Raw genomic sequence first — 5,733 nt, 5'->3', positions numbered from 1 at the left:
TTAATATTTTCCCATCGTAAAAATTCGTGTTAATTAACTAAGTGAATAAATTTTTATGAAATAAGCTACAGTTCAATTGTATCAGCACGCCATGTAAAAAATAATTTATATACGTCTGATAGTGTTGAAAGCACCCATCGAACTTGTGGCAAGTTGAATGTCGATAATAACTTCCCAAGGTGTAGTAACCATCTTACACTTAATCCCCGACCATCTCGTGAATAATCCTCAAAATTGCGGCCTAAACACTAAGTAGTTTGGTTGTCATAAATCAATATGGAATTAATTATTTAGAACGCAATTTTCCAGCAGATAAGTTTGAAACATAAATGGGACAAGTAAAAAAATAATTTAACTTCTATACATCATTCATAAATAGCAAATGAATATTGATAAACATGATGGTCAAAATTTTTGTTTTTGTTGTAGCCTTAGATTGATAATAACATTGTAAGTTTATGTTCTAAAGCATATTTCTTTTACTATGTGCATGGTAGTACATGATTCCACGCACTACACGAAAAACAATAAACCACCTGCTGAAAAGAACTATCGAGTCCCTTCTATTTAGCCATGTAATTTCAATTGTCCAATTTCGTCGGTTTTACGTTGCCTGAGTTTCAGGAATTTCAGCTGCTGAGGATGGTCTAAGCCTGACACAACAGAATAAAGGAACACTTGAATACTCTTGTGTTCACCATCTAAAGAAAATTTATTTTACAAGCGTTATATTATCACAACATATTGGATAGCAGCTAAGATTAGCTAGTCTTCTTAGCCGGTTGTAAACATTAAACTATCTAGTGGCTTGCTCTACGAACAAATTTCAAATTCACACCAGATTCAAAATTGTTAATCACTCGAATAATTATGGTGAGTAGTTGGCCCAGGATGTTTATTACTTTATTATTATCATTTTTCAATTAATTAAGGTTTTTAGTTGAATTCACTAAATTCGTGGTCCGCTTGACCAATTAAATCATTACAATTAATTAAGGTTTTTTAGTTGAGATGAAAAAAAGTTAATGGCACGAGCGAGATTCGAACCCACGATTTTCGGCTAGATGGTAGAGCAGCGGCGTATCTAGCCGAATATCGTGGGTTAGAATCTCGCTCGTGGCATTAACTTTTTTTCATCTCAGATAAAAACCTTAATTAATTGTAATATTTTTTAGTTGAGATAAAAAAAGTCAATGTCACGAGGGGATTCGAACCAACGACCTTCGTCTAGATACGCCGCTACTCTACCACTTGAGCTATCGTGACTTCGATCCACTCGGACACTAACTTCCCCTCTCAACCCCCACCTTTTGAATTTTCCCATCTTTCAAATGTCGTGTAATCTATTTCATTCTCGGCGACAATTGAAAATGAGAGCTTTAGTGAAGATATTTTAAAAAGTATTTCTTATAGTATCGATTGTCTAACAAGGACCTGCTCCTTGGCCGTCATGATTATATGACTTACAACATAAGAATTTCATTGGGGTACCTTATGACGACTTTCATAACGTAGACTTCAAGTTTATGGAAACTTACAATCTATAAATAGCCACGAGGAATTACGAGAAAAGGTCGTAGAAATGCGAAGTGAAATTGACAGAAGGTCAATAACAGGGGCTTCAACAGAACAATGAAAAAGTGAGCAGTTATGAAAGCGATAGGCTGCTTTAAGCTCTTAGGGTTTTTTTTCTAGTTTATATATTTTTCTTTGTTCATCGTTTATAGTAGTTATTGATGTGTACTTTTCTCATGTTTTTGTTTATGTTTTTCCTTATGTAAATTATGTTAATTACTTTTGCATTTTTTTTCTAACTCAGCCAAAAACCGCATCACGTTAGGATGAGAAAGAACGAGGATAAAAGTTAAAATGAATTGAATAATGCGATTAGCAGTCATTTTATTACCAATAGGAATATTAAATACCAATTTTATTGCCTGTAGACAAGGCGAAAAACATTAAAAATGGATTAACCATCAATCAACATCTATTAAAAAATAAATATATTTATATTTTACAGGGAGTTTTTAAAAAATTGTATACCCCTCTAGATATTTCCATCGGCATACCTAACTCAATTTATACATTGAAATAATATACCTTAGCAAGCAAGATGGAATATCTGTGGCGTAACATATGATAACTTGTACATGTCATAACGTTCATGTTTTGAATGTAAATTACCAACAAATGAATGAAAATATTTTTCATGCAAATATTAAGAAAGATTTTACAAACTAAAGCAAAATAATCATTTTAATGTAGGTTTTATTTTCTTTGTACTCAAAAGATATCATTAAAGTTAAATCATCAAAATTTACTGTATATATATATAATTTTATAGTGAAAATCACTTTTGCCATAACGAACAAACCGTGAGAATTTACATTACTTCCGCTGTTCAAACATGTCCCCTCCTTTACACCTGCACCCAGGATTTATTTCCAGATGGTATAAAGAAAATATATTTCCAACAATGGGAATTTCTTGTCTACTTCGAACAAATTTCATTGCTTGCAAAAGTGACAATAATATTCTTCGAGTAATATATGTATAATACATTTATCGAAATCTTAATATCTTACGGAAATTTAAACTAAGTAATTACATGTGTTTTTATTTCCAGACAAACTGCATCGATACTGAATATGACTTATTTTATTTAAACTAAACCAAAATTATGCTTTTGTTTTTGTTTAATTACGGTATCATTGATCATTTCATTGTCGACAATGAAAATCCGTCTTAGGTTGAACATAACTTTTAAACATTAAATTATACCCAAATTATACCCAACTAGAGCCATTCTTCATGTCTTATCTGGGGAAGATTAAAAATGCACGATTGTGCTTTACGGCTCGTTTTAAACAGTTTTACAGTTGTGGATTCTATAAAAAGAAATTGTATAAATCAAAACCGAAATTTTACTGTACTCTTTTTGAAACATAATTTTTTACTGCTCATCCAACAGAACAGTTATTTTATTAAACACTTAAATGAACTGATTTTCCAAATTCGCAATTAAACCACAAAAAACACATTAGCTTAATTTCAACTTACATTTATAATTTAAAAATGTAATTGTCTGATGAATGGGTATGTTTTAATGTTAATCGAAAATAGTAAAACACAAGACAAATCAAGCTTTATTTTTATTAAATCCATTAAAGTTCGTGGTCCGATTAACCATTTAACATTTTTCAATTAATTTATTTATGAAAGTTATTGGTTAAGATAAAAGAGTCAGTGTCAGAGCGGGATTCGAACCCACGACCTTCGGCTAAATACGCCGCTACTCTACCACTTGAGCTATCGTGACTTCGATCCGCTACTTCCCATCTCAACCTCATCTCTCGAATTTTCCCTCCTTTCTGCCATTTTTCAAATGTCGTATAATCTATTTGATTCTCGGCGACAAGTGAAATGGCCACGGTGAGCTTTCGGTGTTTTATTTCACCATCCTCAGAGGGCTACAACTGATACATATGCACATATTTTATAATTGCGCATCTGTGTACGTGAAAATCAAAAATCATATTGCTTTTCCAACTTACAGATTCTCTGCCAGTGTTTAAAATTGTTTTTTCTTTTCAAAAGTTTAGATATTTTTTCAATATTTTTGTCATTTCTTACACAGAGTACAATGTTTTCAATAAATAAATAGATAAATAAATGTCATTTATTACAAACTATTATCACAGACAAAATCAACGTAAACAAAGAGGACTAATGAAGGTTATTATCAGATACTGTTGTGACTGTCCACGTTTAGGATTTGTTATTAAAAGCCTTATTTTAAATTTTTCAAATGTCGTGTAATCTATTTGATTCTCGGCGATAAATTAATTGACCACGGAGAGCTGAAAACTGGCAAAAAGGAGGGAAAATTCGAGAGGTGATGTTAAGATGGGAAGTTGGTGTCCGAGCGGATCGAAGACACAACAGCTCAGTGGTAGCAGCGGCGTATTTAGCCAAAGGTCGTGGGTTCGAATCCCCCTCGTGACACTGACTGTTATATCTTAACCAATACCTTTCATAAATATTTATTTTTATTACTTCTACTAAATTTTCAACGACCATTAAATTTGATTTTTTTTTATTTTTTAACGAGGGTATTTCAATTACGAGGTTATTTGAACCCTCGGGGTGCCGGGGTTTCTGATTCATAAGTATGTCGGGTTCGAAAGCATGGCCGCTGGATTCGAACCCGGGACCATTACTTTACAGTGATGAACGACGTGTCAAGTTTATATTGTACTTCAAGCCAACAGCTTGTCGTTTGAAACATTATTTACGCTTTGAATTAATTAAAGTTTTTAGTTGAGATAAAAAAAGTCAGTGTCACGAGCGGGATTCGAACCCACGACCTTCGGCTAGATACGCCGCTACTCTACCGCTTGAGCTATCGTGATCTTGATCCACTCGGACACTAACTTCCCATCTCAACCCCACCTTTTGAATTTTCCCTCCTTTTTGCCATTTTTCTTTGCATATTTTTGAGAGCTGCGGCGTATCTAGCCGAAGATCGTGGTTCCGAATCTCGCTCGTGACACTGACTATTTTTTATCAACTAAAAACCTTAATTAATTGAAAGATATTAATTGGTCAAGCGGACCAGGAAAACTAGTGAATTATTTACGCTATTTATTTCTATTGATCAAGAATCATTATTTCATTTATTCCTCTTAAATCAATTTAGTGTTTTGCAAAATACGAATAGAAATATGGGTGTGACAGACATTTTTAATAAAACATAAAACTTGACGAAGATATTTATAAAAAAAAATTTTTTTTAAGTTTAAACGTTTAATTTAATTGGTGGTAGAAAGTTCGTGTGATTTATACTTATTTAGCAACAACTTAACAGTTAACAATATTTTATGTTGTATAATTTTTCAATCCAATTCATAAATCAATGTAATATTTTTCGGAACTATAAAAACCAAATTTATATGAAACGATGTCGAACGCTATCAATAACACGAAAATCGGTTCAGCCGTTCAGGCGCTACCGTTTTTACGTGATTGGATCTTTTAAATTGATCACCTTGTATACACATTTATACAACAAATACATTCGGTCTGATTATGTTTACACGAGAAAATATAAGTCTTACAATCTTTATTATTGATGATTTTATAGACGGGTTTTTACGTTATTCAAAGTGGAATAATAAAGAAAATAGGGAAAAAACGTATCACCCATTTGCTGTGTAAATCTCGCACTTTAAATATTTCATAAAGATATAACGGCAATAGAGTAATTTTACATTTCACTTTTTTATATATAATTTTTCTTAAATATTTGCCCTTGTGAGAAGTTTCGGAGAATTTATGTTCGGGAACACAACTTAAAAATATTAAGTCAAAATTAATTTTGCATAATTGGAAACCTTTCTTACGAACAAGACAGATTTTTCATTTTAATGGAATTAATGACAACAGAATGAACATAATTTTTTTTTTATTTAAGTAACTATGATATACAAATTGATCGGTCTTCTTGAAGACTTGTCATATCAAATTTTTTATAATTTTCAGGAGAAACAAAAGATGCATTTAAAAGTAGTTTGTACCAGTTCCAAAAATTTGCAGTAATATTTATACCAAACATGTGCTTTCTTTTTTGAAAATGATATGTTTTAAACATGAACATGGTGTTTTACTTGTGTTTATATAAAAAGAAAAATAATTGAAAATAGTGTGAAAGTGAATGTAACTAAGAAAAGAGTA

The sequence above is a fragment of the Cimex lectularius genome, unplaced genomic scaffold (genome assembly GCF_000648675.2).
Source record: "Cimex lectularius strain Harlan isolate CLEC.00 unplaced genomic scaffold, Clec_2.1 scaffold291, whole genome shotgun sequence".
Classification (NCBI taxonomy): domain Eukaryota; kingdom Metazoa; phylum Arthropoda; class Insecta; order Hemiptera; family Cimicidae; genus Cimex; species Cimex lectularius.
The sequence above is the reverse complement of the archived record's forward strand: the minus strand, read 5'-3'. Positions refer to the sequence as shown.